Below are 18,586 nucleotides of genomic sequence, written 5' to 3'. Positions count from 1 at the left end.
GGTTTGCATCCAATTCCCAGTACCTTTCATGAAGCTCACTGAGGAACCTGTTCTAATATCTGGACAATCTGTCTGAGTTGAATGCACGGTTGTCCACACTCAGGAAGCAGTATCCCAGTGATTCATGCTGATTGCCCTGAATTCTCCTTGAACGAGGTCAGGCATGTGCAAGGAGCCCTCCTGATAAACGTCCCTTACCATCATCTCTCTGCTGATGATTCAGTATATTTCCATGTTGAATTCTTCTCGGAGAAAGGTAAAGACAAAGGCAAGACTTTCTGTGCACGATACTTCAAAGCCATTGTTATGCAGCTCAATTCTACCAGGCTAGTCCTCCAGTTGATGGTGAGTAAAAAGCACAAGGATTTAAAAAATCTACCTGATTTTCTCCTTATTAATGTTCCTGTGCAGAACCATCTTAAGACTGGGCAATCACGAAGGCTCGTGGATTTGGAACTGGAACTGGTTCATTATTGCCTCATGTATTGAGATACTGTGAAAAGTTCATCTAGCACACTGTTCATACAGATCAATTCAACACACAGTGCACTGAGGCAGAATAAAGTGTGACAGCCACAGAAAAAGTGCAGTGCAGGTAGACAATAAGGTGCAAGGTCATAATGAGGTAGGTTGTAAGGTCAAGAGTCCAAATAACAGACCATTAACCGAAAGCCTCATGACTTAATTAATCTCTCACCCTGATATCACTATCTAGTCTGAGAACCACCTGCTCCAATGAAGAATACAAAAGAACTTATCGATGGCAGCGCATGGTTGACATAAATAATTGAGCAAACTTGTTGAACCAGCAATGTTTACAAACTAAGTAACACTTATATACAACAAAAAGTGATCTTATCACCAACAGATTTGAACAAGCTTAAAAGCTCAATGACTACACATAAGAAACATTATTGCTCTGTGACATTTATTCAGCTCCATGTTGAACTGAGCTGTGGCCTGCTCCAGCTGCAGTGATATCTGGCTTCACGTCTGCGGTCTGGCAATGTTTACTCGGTTTTGCGATGAACTGAAGGTGTGGCCGGCTCCAGCTGTAGTGACGCCCAACTTTGTGTGTTTTGTAAAACTTCAGTTCTGAATCCATTTTATTGTGTGCACAATTTGTTCTTTCCCCCACTTTCTGTGCGTTGGGTGTTTGACAGTCCTTTTTTTAATGGGTTCACTTGAGGCTGCCTGTAAGGAGACAAATTGCATGGTTGTTTAATGTATACATACCTTGACCATAAATGAAGTTTGAACTTTGAACTCTGTTTTTAAAGTAAGAGAATATTTTGAAAGAGGTATGCCCCACTAACTTAATTCGGCTCAATTCATTTTCTCACCCCCAAGCAGGCATCATATAAAAAACATTTGTGGGTTTACCCCTCCCTTAGGGCCCTGGAATTGCTACATGCCCACATTTCAAAGCTTGCCAAGTATTCCATATAAACTGAATGAACCATATTGGGGAATGGGAGGCTGCATAATAGTAGTCATTGTTGAACCATATCAAGTTTCATTTCTTTCCACACACAATGTCTCTTCTGATTTATAAGCCACAGATAGTGCAAGCATTCACCTCTTTTCTCCCCACCCCTTACCAATACAGTACCCTTGAGTCCTTATTCAGATGTCCATGAATTGCTGCTTGGCCTTTTGATCTACTGTAAAGCAAGAAGACAGTGGGGATGAAGAAACACCATCACCCATTTCATTCTCAAGACCAACAGTTCAGATAGGGACACAGTAGGTGATTTAATGGACAATTCAGAGCTGGGTCTTCTATATGGTGACACACTAGGTTGGGGTGTCTTGTAGCTAAGTCAGGGTCAGGGGTCAAACAGCTTGGAGGATGAAGTTGCACGTGGGTTTTGCAGCAGAATAATCTGATAAGCATCTTGACGGAGTTGTCCACAGGAGTCTACTGGGTTTTCTGGTGAATTGCTTGGCACATTGCTAGATCTGAGATCAATGCCAAGGAGCAGGGATTTCTGTAGATATGGACGCCTGTCATTTAGCACAGGTGATATCTCACCCACAAGGAAATGAGTAGTGGCTGCTGACTCAGCTTCCTCCACAGCATAAACAGAAACACGTTGGCTACTTTAATGAAACACAGGCTGCTCTCACATAAGGCCAGCTTGCCTCCATGTGATTGTCTTATTATGATTGTTTGCATAGCTTAAAAACAGTTTGACAGGTAATTTCTCCTGTCCCTCCTTACCCTCTCCCCAACTTCCTTTCCAGTCCTAATGAAATGTCTTGACCCAAAACTTTTCCCCTCCATAGATGCTGCCTGACATTCTAAACTTCTTCAGCATTTTGTGTGTGGTTGCTCCAGATTGCCAGCATCTTCAGAATCTCTTGTGTTGGCAGTTGGACAGATCATTGGGACTGCTGAGGCAACCAGCAGTGGCTCTGTGAAGCAACCACCCTTGTGCCCCTGAACAGCAGCCCGGCCACAAGCAACAATGGAAGAACAACTACTGTCAGGCCTCCTCAGCCATGGACCCCCTTGCACTTGCTTGCTACTCACCCAGTCCACGTTGATAACACATACATTAAGATTTCCATAGTCCAAAGTGGATCCATCAAAGCCCTGAGATGCCTAGTGTTATCCTCCAGGGCTAGCATATTGAAATTTGGAGGCCTTCAACCAGCAGTGATGACAAAGCACAAGGAGAATCAAAGGCAGCTGGAGGGGAAACGAATACACAGGGGATTATTTTACATTTCCTTGGGACGTGGAATATTGTCCTTTCAAATTTAATTTGGTGGGTGTATTGCATGGATCAGACAGTGGAATCATTGCTTGTACAGCTCATGCTCTGACCTGTCAGGTTCCCTGTGGCATCACTTGCCTGGTTACCGTATTACTGTATTACTGATTGCCTGATTACTGTATTAACAACCCCCAAGCCCACGGCATTTATTAACGGGAAGAGAGGGACATGGCATCAGAAGGCCATTCACTATTCTGATTGGGAAGTACATTGCCAATCCTTCAATGTTTACACCTCAAAATCTTTGAACTCCCTCCCCAATGGCAGGGTAGGCTCAAAATATGGCTCATTACTAGCTTTTCATGGGCAATATTGGGGGGGGGGGAAGGAAAATAAATAACAGTAATGTCTACATCCTAGAAAAACGAACAAAAATAAATCAGGGTTTTCGTTGTACTCATCCTTCCCATTTTAGCAGATAGCCTAATGGAGTCATCTGTCACATCAACTGCAGATAGTCTCGCCTCCCAGTAGCCCTTTGCTTAACATTATCACTCTGATATAGATGGCCTTGGATACTGTTGTAGAATAAGACCCTGAGGCCATAAGAGTTGCAGGAGAATCAGACTGTTCCACTCATCAAATCTGTTCTGCCATTCGATTATGGCTGATTTATTTTCCCTCTCAATACCATTCTCCTGTCTTCTTCCCCTAACCTCTGACTCCTTTACTAATCAAGAACCTATCAAGCTCAGGTTTAAAGATGCCTAATGACTTGGTTTCCACAACCATTTGTGGCAATGAATTCCACTGATTCACGACCTACAGTCTAAAGAAATTCCCCTTCATCTCTCTAAAGGGATGATCTTCTATTCTGAGGCTGTGCTCTCTGACCCTAGACTCTCATATTATTGCAAATATCCTCTCCATGTCCACTCTATCCAGTCCTTTAAATATTCAGTAGGCTTCAACGAGATCCCCCTCGTTCTTCAGAACTCCAGCAAGTACAGGCCCAGAGCAATTAAAATGCTCCTTATACGTTAGCCTTTCATTACCAGAATCATTTCAGTAAACCTCCTCGAGCCAATCTCCAATGCCAGCACATCTTTCCTAAGAAAATGGAGCCCAAACTGCTCACAAATGTAGTCTGACCAACATCTTATAAAGCCTCAGCATTAAATCCTTGGTTTTATATTCTAGCCCCTTCAGAATGAATGCTAACAATGTATTTGCCTTCTTTACTACCAACTCAACCTGCAAGTTAATCTTCGGAGAACCTTCAACTAGGACTTACAAGTCCCTTTATATCTCTAATTTCTGAATTCTCTCCTATTTTAGAAAATAGTCTACTCCTTTATCCTATCTACCAAACTGCATGATCATATACTTTCCTATACTATATTCCACCTGTCACTTCTTTGTAAATTATCTGATTTCCTCTTTATATTAATGGGGAGCTTACCTACATATTTAATCTTTTGACTCCCTATTGCTTTTAAGTTGCTTTCTGTTGGTTTTAAAGGCTTCCCAATTCTCCAGCTTCTGACTATTTTTTGCAATATTGTATACCCTCTCTTTTGCTTTTATGCTGTCTCTGAATTTTCTTATCAACCACAGTTGCCTCACCCCTCTCTTTAGCTTGCCCCTTCTTCTTTGGACTGAACTGACCTTATATCTTCCAAATTATTCCCAGAAACTCAAACCATTGTTGCTCTACCATCACCCTGCTAGTGTTCCCTTCCAATCATGTTGGCTAGCTGCCCTCTCATGCCTCTTTACATTTAGTTACCTTTACTCAGCTGTGGTAAGATATATTTTAGCTTCTCCCTCTCAAAATGCAGGGCAAATTCTATCATATTGTCATCACTGTATCTTAAGGGTTCCTTTATTTTAAGCTCCCTGATAAAATATGGTTCATTACACAACACCAAATCCAGAACTGCCTTTTCCCTAGTGCGCTCAGCCACAGGATGTTCTAAAGAGCTATTTCACAGGCATTCCACAAGTTCCTTCTCTTGGGACTCAGTACCAACCTGATTTTCCCAGTCTATATCATATTGAGATCCCCCATGACCATCATAACATTTCCCTCTTTACATACCTTTTCTATCTCCTATTGTAAATTGTGACCCACATCCTGGCTACCCTTGCAGTTTCATAACTCTAACCACAAGGATTCTACATCTTCTCATCCCCACTGCCGACCTTTCGAAGGATTTGTTTTCATATTTTACCAACAGCGTCACTCCATCCCCACTGCCGACCTGCCTGTCTTTTTGATCAGAATCAGAATCAGGTTTATTATCACCAGCATGTGACATGAAATTTGTTAACTTAGCAGCAGCAGTTCAATGCAATACATAATATAGAAGAAAAAAAGTAAGTAAATCATATTCAGTATACTTTATATAGTATACGTATATTAAATAGATTAATAATCGTGCAAAAAGTAGAAATACTATATATTTTAAAAAGTGAGGTAGAGTCCAAGGGTTCAATGTCCATTTAGGAATTGGACGGCAGAGGGGAAGAAGCTGTTCCTGAATTGCTGAGTGTGTGCCTTCAGGCTTCTGTACCTCCTACCTGATGGTAATAGTAAGAAAAGGGCATGCCCTGGGTGCTGGAGGTCCTTAATAATGGATGCTGCTTTTCTGAGACACTGCTCCTTGAAGATGTCCTGAATACTTTGTAGGCTAGTGCCCAAGATGGAGCTGACTAGATTTACAACCCTCTGCAGCTTCTTTCGGTCCTGTGCAGTAGCCCACCCGCCATACCAGATAGTGATGCAGCCTGTCAGAATGCTCTCCATGATACATCTATAGAAGTTTTTGAGTGTATTTGTTGACATACCAAATCTCTTCAAACTCCTAATAAAGTATAGCTGCTGTCTTCCCTTCTTTATAACTGCATCAGATGGTTGGGACCAGGTTAGATCCTCAGAGATCTTGACACGCAGGAACTTGAAACTGCATATACGATGCATATTCTTGGATGTTTAGCTTCCAGTTTTGATCTTCTTTCAAATATGACTCAGCAATGTCCATAACTTCATACCTGCCAATTTCTAACTGTACTACAAGCTCGCCTACCACCATCAAGGACCTCCACTGTTCAGGCCACACTCTCTTCCTACGGCTACCATCAGCGAAGAGGTACAGAAGCCTTACATCCCACACCACCAGTTTCAGGGACAGTTATTACTCTTCAAACATCAGGCTCCTGAACTGGCAAGAATGACATCAACTCTAAATTGATTCCAAACCTATGGACTCACTGTCAATGACATTACGACACCTGTTCTCAGTATTAATTATCTACCTATCTATTTATTTATGCATTTACTTGCTTGCTTTATTATTTATTTATTATTTTGTATTTGCACATTTTGTCTTCTATTGGTTATTGGTTGTTTATAAGTCTCTCTTTTGTGCTGGTAGTGGGTTTACTGACCACAAAGTTCTAAACTCAAGTGAAGAGCTTAAGCCCTATCAGATACAAATATCCACAAGTATTCTCGCAAAAGAGAGAATATATTGTAACTACCCATCTTCAAAGCCTAGTTCACTTCTCTGTTTATTCTCCATGGTTAGCTTAGCTGCCAAAACTCACTATTTGAATAGTGGGTCCCCTCTCCCCATCAAGGAGAAGATACTTCCAGGTAACAAAATAGTTTAAAGCACAGTTCATTTATTTTCAGTACTACATGTATAAATCCAAACAACATTCTTAAAGCACATTTAAAACTCACAGAGTATTTCTATCTTCCAAAATATTTCGAAATTACAAACCATTTCTCAAACAGAAAGGAATTTCAAAACATAAAGGATTTCCAAAACACAGGTACAATTCTTATCAACCAAAATGACATACCAACAATGCAGACAAATGAATAATCCAATGCAAAAATCAAAGCCAGAGGAATTGATTCTCGTTCACCCTGTGTTTCTTTTATGCTTCTTGATATTCCTTACCCACTTCCTAATAAGCTTGAACTACTGTCTACATTTATACAGTTTCTTTGTCACTTGGGTGACTTCACAGCTATGTGATAGTTCCTCAGGTACCCTTTTTACACAAAAGGTCTAAAAGCTTTTTGGGGATGTAGTTCCCAACTACCTATAATTAATGTTGTGAAGTTAACTTCTTCGAGTACATAAACTTTCCAATATTAATATATCAGTTATCGACAAGCTAAATAATTTTATCCATCTGGTCTGCAAACTTCTGTGAATTAGAAAACATTGTTAATATTGGCTGTTTTGAAACAAGCCAAATTAAATAACTTATTTTTTTTATAATGCACCTCTTCGGCTGTATTCAGGAGCTATGAACCAGCAAGTCTTTGCTATAAACAGAGCTTGTTTACAAACTGCTCTATAGACAGTGCTCCAACTTCAAGCTGATTACTGCTTGAAATTTACATTTCAGAACTGTAAGACTAGCTCCCATTTACAACCAGAAGCTCAACAAAGCATATAGGTGGAGATTTACTTACAGATGTTTTACCTTAAAAGTGGCAACTGCTGTGTTTAGAAAATGAGCTTGAACCCTTGAGCCCCTGAACCCCTGGCCCAGGAATCAAATATCCATTACAAGGCTCTCTTGCTAAGTGAATATTTCTAACCTAGCTTCTTCCTATCAGCTTTAAGATCACAACTCCTGCCAGGACTCCTCTTGGGAATAGACTATCACTTCTCCAAATGTTCCAGTAGGTTACTAGTACTAGAAAGGCTCTCTTCGATCAATGCTGAAAGAACTGATTGAGTACTTCCCAATGTAGGAGTTTCAGTGTGAGTTTCTCATTAGAATATTCACTCCCTTAATCACAGCTGAACACTACAAAGGAATGTCAACATTATAGTTTTCCATAAACAGGCAACAACAATGCAAAAATATTCATGTTATGTCTGTCATTAAGATCTTCTTCCCTACTAACAGTTCTTGCCATTTCCTTGATGTGTTTGAATCACTGTCTCTGTTGCCATTAGTTCATCAGATCAGCAGGCAATGTCTCTCAATAAGCTGAAGTTCATTTCTTTCCCAGGGTGTTCACATTGCTTTCGATGTGATGTAAACTTTTCTCAGGTTTTCTGAAAATGAGTCTTGTGAAAACGGTACTGACTGTTCATTGCTGTCTTCTTTTACAATCTAACATTTTAGTTATAGAAAATTATATCTGTCGTTTATATGATTTCACAATACAATAATATACATAATAGTTGAAACATTTACAGAAGTAAGGAAGAGTACAGTTGTTCCTTTGAAGATCCTGTCTATGCCTTTAATGCTAGGCTCCCAGAAAAATATGTCAGAACATAGGGATTGATTATATCCCTCCCTTGGGAGTGAAGACACATTAGTGTGTTGTAATTTAACATTCTGATAGCAACCATATCATTTGCGTAAGTCTCTTCTGGTGATTCTGGACTCTGTGCATAATTGTTCAGGTCTTCCCCCTTTACTTTAAGGATTGGACCTAACTGAGAAGAATTGTTGCATCTTCTGTAGCTACCTCTTCTAAAACTTTGGAAAACTTCTATAGATTGTGGTGGAGGGAATATTGACTTTCTTTATCACAGCCTGGTATGAAAACACCAATGTCCTTGAACTGAAAATCCTTCAAAATACAATAAGTAGGGTCCAGTCCATCACAGGTAAATCCTTACCCACCATTGAGCATATCTGCATGGGGTGTTGTCACAGGAAAGCATCACCCATTATCAGGGGCCCCACCACCCAAATCATGCTCTCCTCTTATTGCTGCTATCAGGAAAAAGGTACAAGAGCCTCAGTGCCCACACCACCAGGTTTAGGAACAGTTATTACCCCTCAAACATCAGGCTCTTAAACCAAAGGGGTTAACTTCACTCAACTTCACTTTCTCTTCACTGAAATGTTCCCACAACCAATGGATTCACTTTCAAGGACTCTTCACCTCATGTTCTCCATATTTATTCCTTACTTATTTATTATTATTTCTTTCTTTTTGCATTTGCATAGTTTGTTGTCTTTTGCACACTGATAGAATGCCCAAGTTGGTGTGGTCTGTAATTCATTCTATTATGATTATTATTCTATTATGGATTTGTTGAGTATGTCTACAAGAAAATGATTCTCGGGGTTATATATGGTGACTTTGCTAATAAATTTACATTGAACTTTTAACTTTGATCTTCCTTACTCTTATGCTTTCCCAGAAAACTTTAACTGAGCAAGGGTTACCTAGTCTGTCCTGAACCAAATAATTGTAATGCTTTAAACATAACACAAATAACAGTATTGACAGACCTAGTGGTCCTGTGTGTTGCGTTGTAGGAGTACCACTAACACAATATATATTTATACCCAAATAGTACGTAAAATATGTTCAAATAGCTCTATTTTGTAACAATATATTTCTTTCTAGACCTCAGAGCCCCTAGGATGATATTACCATTTCCAAAGAAATTGCAATGGTATAAGTAAAAAGGTTATCAGAAGTTTAGCGTTTATCGGGGCAGCTTTCCTTCTCTTCCTAGTAAGTTTTTCACCATTGTATAACATAATACACAAGTTATAGTAAGATATATTTTAAAAGTCAAGGATGTAAACCTTGATAGTATAATGCCATTATTAGCAGTGAACAACATACTTATAAAGTATATTATATAAAGCTTTAAGAACAATGTATATTGTATAAAAGTTAACCAAGTTTTAATGTAAATATCTAATATCCAAATAGGCGAGTGAATAATAATGTTTGTCGACTCATCTTTGCATGGGATTATGTTATTAGACCAATTATTTTGTGACAGACACATCTCAATCTCTGAGTACATAAAACTACAAATCTTATTAATATATCAGTTATTGACATACTAAATGATCTGGTCCACAAGCTTCCTTGAACTAAACAACTTAGCCAGCATTGTTTGCTTTAACAAACTGAATTAAATAACCCGTTCCCTTATTCTGTACTTCTTCAGCAGCAAAATAGGAATTATGAGCCAGCAAGTCTGTGCAATAAACAAAGCTTGTTTGCCAAGTTGCTCTGTAGGCAGTATATTGTCTTAACTTTAAACTGATTACTGCTTGTCATTTACATTTTAAGAACTGAAGGCTGGCTCCCGTTTATGACCAGAAGCTAAACAAAGCATAAAGTTGGACGTTTACGTACAACTATTTTACAAGTGGCAGCTGCTGTGTTTAGAAAGTGAGCATGGCAAAACATGAGATACCCCTGGCCCAGAAAGCAAGTATCCTCCACAATTTGTGAATTGTTTTTCCATTGATTATATTCTGTTTCTTTGTTCTATGAATGCATGCAAAATCAAGTCTTAAGGTAGTATATAGTGACATATACTGTTGTATTTTGATAATAAATTTACTTTGACCTTCATATACTGTGCACATTCAGATATAATCCCTTCAGTCTGTTTTCACCAATGTTCACCCTTTCTAAATTTTCTGATACGCTCTTTATTTTGGAGACTTCAGTGACCTCTCCTGCACCATCCTTCCTTCTTACTTTATGCATCGTTTTCAAAGCTGTTGAACTCACCACCCTACTATTTAGTTTCAAGCCCTGTCAACAGCACTAGTTATGTGATTCACCACGACCCTGGCACCAGCATTGTTCAGGTGGAGCTTGTCCTACTGCAACAGCTCCCTCTTCTTCCAGTACTGGTGCCAATATCCCACAAATTCAAAACTACTTCTCCCCCAGTAATCTTTGATCCACACATTTAACTCTCTGATCTCATTAACGCCCATGGGCCATGGCAACTAGATCCTTTCCATCCCATTTCAAATTCCTGTGCAGGTTGGATGAGATGGCACCAAGCTGGGAACACAGCCTTCAGGTCTCTGCATCCTGTGACAACGAATTGCATCTATTCCCCTGAATATACTTTCCCCAATGGTCACAGAATTTCTCTGCTCTCCCCCCTTTTTAATGTCAGTGATCGTTCACTAGAACAAGGAATAGTCAGGAACTTTTACACGCCAGGTCTTCACACACTTTTCACATTCCCTCCATTCTTCATGTTTTCTTTGCATCTAATTTCTGCTTATTTAATTTTTCCCATTCTGATAAAATATCACTGATCAGAAATGCAAGTTCTATTTCACTCTCCACAGATGATTCCTGAGCTCTGAGTGTTTCCAGCATTTTCTGTTTCTATTTACTGTTTCCAGTGGCTGCAGTTTTTTTTGGCTTTGATTCTGTGTTTTCATGGCAATGCTGCATGATTTCTTGTCTCTAGCCATCTATCCAGAAAACCATCATCCCTCCATCTATGAAATTCTTTAAAGATTATGAGTAAAAGAACGTTTTTCTTCAAATTACCCCCATGATTTTTCTTTTGCTTTCTCATAGGGGTACTGGAAGAACCATCAGTAATTCCTGAATTCACGGGATTTTTCATACTACTTCTGCCAGAAGGGTATTTAGATTTCTGCCAGACAATCAGAATGAACTACTCATCATTGAAAATGTGCTGCGGCCTAGCTAGTAACAAACTATTTCACAAAATAGAAAAAACAGCGGTTAATTGACATTTGATCTCCATGACGGTGTTGCTCTTTAAGTCTTGGACTGTAATTCAGTATTGTATGGTTTGCATAAAGTTCCTTGTATTTTAGTAATTAAGTCCCTTTCACAAACTTGTTGCTTATTGCTTGCAAATTGATTGAAAGAATGAAAAAATATTTTCTATTGCAGGAAAATTGGATTTAAACATTGTAAATACTTGCTTTTAATATGAGTTGTTGAGTTTTGTAGCTCAAACTAATGCTGGTTAATAGAAATGCACGAATACAGTAGCAGGCTTTTTAGTAAGATTTGGTATCAAGGGAATAGTCCGTCACTATGGAAATTATATGTTACCTCCATAATATTCTTCACTGAACAATTAATACATCTGCAACAAGATCTGAAAGGGCCTGCTCTACAAATATTTATTTAAAATATTAATGAAGGGAGAGGACAAGGAAGTGGAACAAAATACTTCACGAGATTTTTGGATCTTTTTTGCATGTTTTACTTACAATATACCAAAGATTAATAGATTGAAAAATATACAAAATATTATTTTCAGCACTATTTATCATATTTGGATTGCACTGCAATTAAAATTAATTTAGTTTTTTTAATTGCCCTAAAATGTTCTAATTAACTGTCTAATATATCTTAGGACAAGAGTGTGTACCTTATCTATAAAATAGATAACTTTGCTTAATGTAACAGGTATCTGGGAGATATGTGGATACCAATCTACTACTCTCAGAATTTTCTGGCTTTCTCTCTGTAGATTAACCTCGTTTCCTAGTCTTATTTCTACGTAGTTGAATTTATTTTCCACCTGTACTTTCCCTGCTGAAGCGTGCAGAAATAAAATTTCAAAATTTAAAAAATATTCTTGCGTCCTTCATCTGGCAAGCCATCTTTCTCCTTCAACACTCTGACACAACGATTGAGCACATTTTTTTTTGTCTGTGTGTTCCAAAATGGCCAAATTCACTAATTATACATTGTGAAAGGAATTTGCTTCAGTGTAAGATGATCCTAGCGATATGCTAATCCCCTTTTCTGCTTGCTGCTGCCTGCAGCCTGCGTTTAATATTGTTTTTTTTTCACTGTACAACAATAAAAGTTGAGGCTACAAAGAAAATAAATGGGCAGCTAAGAAAGTGCAGCTCCAACACATGGCAGGGCAGTTTTCCCCACTCCTTCTGGCTGCTCTTTTGTAGGCAAGTGACAGAATACAGCGCCTTGAAGTCAAAAACAGAAACCCAACCACCTTAGCAACTTAGTGTGACACACTGGCCCTCACACTGAAGATCTATGAATAGTCAGCATCAATAGACAAAACGGAACTAATCTTTTGTGACAGATTTATTCGTTTTCAGGGAATGGCTTGCTAAAGACTCAATGCACTCCAAGCACATGCATCAACAATGGAGACCTTCTGCATGAAAACACTTGTCAGTCTTACAATTACCCCCGCCTCAAAAAAGCAAGATCAATTCTTAATTATTGTAAACATTGAATGGTTTCAAAATCATATTGCCAAAGTTTACAAGTCATATATGCATATTTACAAATTAATATAGTTGCATGCACAGGGTTATGCCGAAGGTACAAGTGAGCCACAATGACCAACACTAGTATTTTTTTTTAAAAAGGCTTTCAAAAATGTTGCTTCTCTCTGTCTGACAGAGCCATTTAAAGCCTGCAGCAGGCCACAAGGAAATGTGCGAGTTTGTAATGTAGCCTCAGCAGCTGCAGCAGTGCCATTTAAAATTCAGCTTACTTGCAGGAAGAGGGCTAATCCTGCCCCATAATTCCCTACAGCCAAACTGTCCCCCTCCTTGACTGACAGTGAAATGCAAAGACACTACCATGCTTATCTCACGCAACCAGATGGCAGGCTTGGATCAATGCACACATGCCACGATCAATGTGAGCGATAAAGATTTAGGAAAACAGTACTACATGCTCCCAGAAAGCTTGTACACTGCATAATTATTTTATGATTCTACACATGGTTACATATGATACTGAAGTCGAGGAGGAAGGTGATAATGAGAATGACAGAAATAATTTTTTACTTGTACTTTAAAACACTGTGAAAGCCAGCAGTTTGGCATATGGTAGTCACGTTGCCTTTCCATCAAACTTATCAAATGCTTAAAGGATGTCGCAAGATCTCTTTAAGCCTTGTGTTAAAGAGCAGTAAGGTTTATGTTTTTTTTGAAAATGAACCTAATATTGATTATGTTGCTGTAATGAAATGTCATTACTTCACTGTAAAAGTCAAAAAGAGCTGGTGAAAAGGAATCTATTACACTCCCTGCACATGAAGGAACCTTCAGAGGCTGCTGTTCGTGATCGAAAGGGCATCCACAAAATTCTTTGATCTCTGTAGAATTTAGGAACTAGCCAAGTCCAGGCACATAAATCAGCTGATACACATTTTTACCTTAAAGCTGTTTATTGTGCAGCAATGCATGTAGTGGGATGCGTGATGTGCTTTTGCCTAACCATAGGTTCCTTATTCTTTGATCCCATCACTCAACACACTACTAAAATCTATTCCTACTGCAATTTTTATCTTAAATACGAGCATACGGAATGTAGCAGTGGATACTGCACTTGGTTTCTGTCGTGTTGTATCTCTTGCCAAATCTAAAGGCAGGTGTTAGGCATTACAATGTAGAAGAAATTACATAAATTGCCCTGTTGGCAAAAATCAAAAAGAAGCTAATTAAGCTATTATAATAAGTGAGTGCTCTCAAGCTGGTTTACCTGGTTTTACAAGATTCGTTTGCTTGTGTGGGGAGGATTCCTGAATGGAGCATTCATCCACTGCACTGCCACAGTCTGAGTGCTGGAGATTTCTGGGTTAGCTGATATCTACACGTTGTGTAACTCCAGCAAAAAAAAATCAAATGCAAGGAATAAAAGCAATGTAGCAGTTATGATGCTTTGACAGGACAGGGTTGATGAGAAGCCAACGGGGATTTGCAAAAGGAGGGACATTTCTGGTGGCCTCTGCAAACAGGAAATGGATTCCATTGACTGACTGCAGTTTGAAATGCAGTTTTTGGGAGGTCAAACATTTGTCCTTTAGAACCAAACAAAACATTTGTGTTAAATGTAAGAGCAGTTATAGCATCTTGAACTAACGCATGCTTATATGCTAAGGGCCATGTAGACAGAGGGCGCCACCAAGAGGCTTCCATGTAATGCTTGTCATTTTGATTGCAGTAGTTTGAAGATCACAGTGCAGTGACTGAGGGTTGAACAGAACATCAGTCAGCTGAGCAGAAACATAATCACTTCCCCTTTGCTGATTTTATTTTTATAATACCAAGATCACACAACCTGCAGATCCTAGAAACACACAGATACCTGAAAGTTGATGTTGCTTATTCTTTCCTGGAGCTTTTTATGGAAAAATATTTTTTACAGAGCATGTAAATAATCACAATGGGAGTTTAGGATCCTTCCTGCAGCAAAGTCAAAAAAGCTGTGTTTTCCAAGCGGCTGACATTCAGCCTCGACTCTTGAAGTACCGCTAACATCACAAAACAAACTAAGTCAGAAGTTTCAGTGAAGACAACCACGGCCTGAGTGATATTACTTCATTTTTTTTATCTTGGTATGAGGTAATGGGCTTAAAATAATAGTTTTGTCTGCTGTCTTCTCCAGATCATTCTTAATGGCATTCAGTCTGCAAGGCACAACTAACTCTGACGAAGGCATCTTTTGAAACATTAAGCTAACACTGTTAACAAAGCTGATTGATTTCATGTAATTTTTTTAACCATTTCTAGTTAATTCGGATCTGGGACATTTACGGGTTTAGTAGAACTCTAACGTGCTACTTCAGTAACTTATTCCTGGATGCCTTTCCTGAATAATTGTACATTTAGCTGTCATTGTATAGCAAAGAATTTATGCTAAATCTTTCCTAATTGCTACTCGGGCCACAATTGGAAAATTATGCCCAACTTTGGCAAGAATGTTAGGCCTTCAGACAACGTTGCAGAGGAGATTTACTGAAATGCTTCTGTGGATGTGGGGAGATTAAATATACAGGAATTTTGCTCAGTGTCCACATAGCAGATTAAGGAGATATTCAAGAGTGGTACCAACAATTACGAACCATTCTAATAGCGGAGATGATGATAAATTGCTTTCAGAAGTCATCATTTTAAGCAGTTGGCAAAAAAATAGAAAGGAATGGGAGAGATTTTGTCTATTTGCATAGTAAACAAAAGTAGATTTAATGGTAACATTCGAAAGGGGATCAGATACATAATTACAAAGAAAAATAATTGTGGAGCTATTCAGAAAGAGCAAAAGGATTGGGACCAATTAGATAGCACAGATCTGATGGAGCTAATGGACTTCCCTTACTGTTGCATGGCTTGTTACAAGAATATGTTGTTTCAATCACTCTCCATGGTAAATATTCCAAACTTTAAATACGCCAAAGAAAATGCATCAATTTTACACTTGTGACTTCTTTCACCCTGTATCGGAGGAAAGAGGCTTTCCCTTGTTAGTCTTTCAAATTCCTTATACTTCTTTTTTTAATATCTATTTTCCATTTCAACCTTTCACTCCCAGTATTTCAAGTCTCACAGTCCTGGCAATATGTTTCCTTTGCTCTCAAACGCACTGACACATTCACCTTTACAGATGATATTTTTTTCTACCTTGTACAGGAAGGCCTACAATTATTGTGCAAGGACCTCCAGGAATGGAGGCTATTCTACGTCATTTAGTAAGGATATCGCGATGTTAGCTGCTGGTGAGCTGCTCTCTAATGGGTTTATGTGACACTCTGTAGAATTAGTTTGGATAGTGCGTTGTGTGAATGGGTGACTGCATGGCTTTCACAGAGACAGGGTACTGTTTTGCATTTATTTCTGCAGCCTGTTCTGCAATTAATTTTTTTCAGGTTACCTACCATGACTGATAACCAGGGGAAAGAGACAATGCTTAAGATGCATTTAAAATTTGTGCCTATTTTAAAAGTGGGGAACTCTGCCTGTTTGCATGTTCTAAGGAGATTCCTAGCGATACAGAATACCAGGTTAACTTTCAGGCTTATAATTTACTTCGTGCGTGCATTTTAACCAAACATAAATAATGTGCTGGTCCTTGATTATAAATTTAGAAGTTTATTTTACTTTGAATGAAATCAAATAACAATATTTGATTATTGATCACAAATTAAATCAGTTTTTAAAAATTTATGAGTGTTTATTTTGTGCTGTCTGTTTTCCCCATGAGTTACTGCTGTGTACTTTCAATTAATGGTGGAGTTAAATTCCAGTGATACCAGTTTCCCCACATCCCAGCAAGCCTACTGACAGAGTCATCTGTCATTTTCTTTTTTGATCACACATCTGTTAACTTGACTAGATACTTTAGCTAAATCAACGCTGAACTGGTTTAATAGACGGAGCCACAACTTTGAATACAGTTTCTTAAGCTTTCATGTTGGTGACTGAAGCGTTAAACTTTCTAATTCCTTATATCCTTTCCATAGTTTTGTGCTTGGCCTACATTTCTGCAGACATCTCACGTAACTGATGAGACAGAAGGAAATCAGAACCTATGATATGTCTTTGATGATTGTGATGTTTCCTCAGTCCAACTGCATCATGTATCGCCTCATACCAAATTATTTACTTGTGGGTAAAGTATTTTCCAACACTGTTGATTTTAATTTTAGCTGTGGAACAAGGCCATTGATGTCAGCCAATGTGACAGTTTTAACAAAGTGATTCTCAAGAAGTCAGGATTGCAAGTATTTCAATTTAGCAGCCGTGATTTTGCTATTGTTTAATTCATTTCAACCATTGATTTGTGCAGCAATTAATCAGACATACATATAAGCACATTAAAACTTAATAATACATCCTGTCAGGCAATGCTTAGAACAAATCCAATCTGCTTCAATTTCCAACAGCAGCTCCCAAACATACAGTCAGCAAGAAAGTCATGCTAACCAGCCACATGACAACACTGCCAAATACAAATTTTCATCTTTCAACTACCTATGCAATAGGATTGTGGGAGTATCTTGCTCAGAAGGACTGCAGCAGTTTGAAGTGTTAGTTAGGGATGGGCAATAAATGCTGACCTTGTCCTTAAGACCGTAAGGCAAAGCAACAGAATTATGCCACTCGGCCCATTGGCTATGCTCTGCCGTTTGATGATGGCTGATTTATTTTCCCCTTCAACCTCATTCTTCTCACTTTTTTCCATAAGCTTTGATGTCCTTACCAGGAGAAGGCATGAGAATGAGGTCAGGAGGGGAAAAATTATGCTCACATTTCATAAATTGGAAAAAAAAGGCCAAAACATCACAATGGTGGATCATTGAAATAGGAAATAAACTTAAATATTTCAAGGCTGACTATACTTCATATTTTAACTATAATTTAAAGATTTTTTTAGCTGGATTTACTAAAAATTGACATTGGTATTTATAGATTTTATTGAATTTATGTAACCTCGGTGACAGTTACCACATCAGATTTACAGAGGTGGGAAGAGCAATGGAGTCTCTACCACTCCCTTGAAATCACAGTGTTTGAAGGAATGACAGCTGGGAAGCTTTTCACTTCCTGACAGAGTGAGAAAGGATTGAGAGAAGAAGATCCAATTGAATCATGAGAAATATGCAAGTGATTTTCCAAGATATTTAGCATTCATATGAAGAATTCCATAAACTGTAGCATCATGGAGTAACACAACAAGGAAGCAAGCCCTTCATGCTGGCTGAAGTGCCTACCTAAGCTGGACCTAATTCCCTGTGCTTGGCCCATACCCATCCAAGCCTTTCCAGTCATATATTTATCCAAACGTCCTGAGATTATGACCACCATATCAAACTAAGAAATAGGAGCAGGTGGAGGTTTTTGCCATTTGTTCACCAGCCTCGTGTCGACTAGTTGCAAAGATAATTAGAAAACCATTGATTGCTTCCCATTTAATGGCAAGTCCACAATTGAACCTTATTTGGATCTGCAGCACAGGAAGCCATTTCACCCAGCCTGGCTATGTTCAGCATAGTGCATGCTTCTGTTAACCATAGCCAAATGACTGCTGGTATGCATTAGTAGTATCTCGCAAAACCATGGAAAGTAAAAACCTTTATTTTATTTATTTATTGAACTACAGCATGGAATAGGCCTTCTGGCCTTCAGAGCTGCAGCACCCAGCAGTCCCCTGATTTGATCCCAGCCTAATCATGGGACAATTTACAATGACCAATTAACCAAGCAACCAGAGCGTCTTTGGACTGTGGGAGGAAACCGGAGCACCTGAAGAAAACCCACACAGTCACAGGGAGAATGTA

General features: G+C 38.7%; 1 long non-coding RNA gene across 1 annotated transcript; it reads right to left on the bottom strand.

Moving 5' to 3' along the window:
- Window positions 1–925: 925 nt before the first annotated feature.
- Window positions 926–14,122, bottom strand: LOC132405588 (uncharacterized). The gene is made up of 3 exons (XR_009515921.1): window positions 14,011–14,122; window positions 2,537–2,695; window positions 926–1,194 (listed from the first exon to the last, which is right to left on the bottom strand). It is a non-coding gene; the product is annotated as an uncharacterized LOC132405588 (long non-coding RNA).
- Between the last annotated feature and the right edge of the window lie 4,464 nt (window positions 14,123–18,586).

Source organism: Hypanus sabinus, chromosome 2, assembly GCF_030144855.1.
Source record: "Hypanus sabinus isolate sHypSab1 chromosome 2, sHypSab1.hap1, whole genome shotgun sequence".
Taxonomy (NCBI): Eukaryota; Metazoa; Chordata; class Chondrichthyes; order Myliobatiformes; family Dasyatidae; genus Hypanus; species Hypanus sabinus.
Note: the sequence above shows the minus strand (reverse complement) of the source record. Positions and strands in the feature narration are given on the sequence as shown.